Source organism: Rutidosis leptorrhynchoides, chromosome 10 (genome assembly GCF_046630445.1).
Source record: "Rutidosis leptorrhynchoides isolate AG116_Rl617_1_P2 chromosome 10, CSIRO_AGI_Rlap_v1, whole genome shotgun sequence".
NCBI classification, from domain to species: domain Eukaryota; kingdom Viridiplantae; phylum Streptophyta; class Magnoliopsida; order Asterales; family Asteraceae; genus Rutidosis; species Rutidosis leptorrhynchoides.
Genome location: NC_092342.1, coordinates 300,405,570 through 300,406,429, shown reverse-complemented (window position 1 = coordinate 300,406,429; position 860 = coordinate 300,405,570). Strand labels below are relative to the sequence as shown.

The 860-nt window shown below is 33.6% G+C and overlaps 1 pseudogene; it reads right to left on the bottom strand.

Annotated features, from left to right (window-relative positions):
- Positions 1 to 374: 374 nt before the first annotated feature.
- On the bottom strand, positions 375 to 506 carry LOC139873813 (U2 spliceosomal RNA; annotated as a pseudogene).
- Positions 507 to 860: the final 354 nt, after the last annotated feature.

Below are 860 nucleotides of genomic sequence, written 5' to 3'. Positions count from 1 at the left end.
CACCATTAATAGCAACCAAAGTAGAAGGGCTAACGGTAAAACTACAATTTTACAAAAGAAAGGATTGATGTTGTAGGAGAATTCGTCGATCATATCATATAAATAAATATAATAGAAACTTAAATTATAATTATTTGGTTGGATTTTGAGGGGGTAAAAACACTGAAAGTGAAAATATCTGTGCTATTTTTACTCTTTATGAAGCTAATGTAGTGCATAAATTTTACCCTTACGAAACAAAAGGTTTAGAACTCACCAAATCATTAAATGGAAAAATTTGATTCACTGAACATCGATACAAATGAACAAACTAAACTTCAAACTACATATATGAAGGTGGGCAGACCTAACAGTTTAAACTCTAGACTAAATATTGGAGGGGTGGGGCCTAGGCAATAGTGCAACGCCTTTGCAACACGTGAAGAGCCCATTAGCAAACTAATGTAGTGGGCTTTCCCCCATGAAGATACTACACTTGATTTTAGCCAAAAGGCAGAAAAAGGTATGGTTAATCTTTCATTGAGCCTTTGGTTTTATAGCCAGCTCCCTCTTCTATGTTTATCTCACCCAGCCGATGTGGGATACACAAAAACCTTCCCAAACTTGATTTGCTGCATTTTTTACAACTTATCTTAAAAAACACAGTTTAAAACAACACAACCATCATAGTGATTATAAGCATTGAAATACAAAGCTATTTTCCTTTCAACAAAACTATTTAATTAAAACAGCATTTAATTTGCTACCAAGATTACATGACGCTATATGTTTATTCATTCATTTAACCAAAAAGGCTTTTTGGGTTGTTCTTAACTCGCGAGGATTCATATGGATCATACATGATAGATCAGAGTCATTAT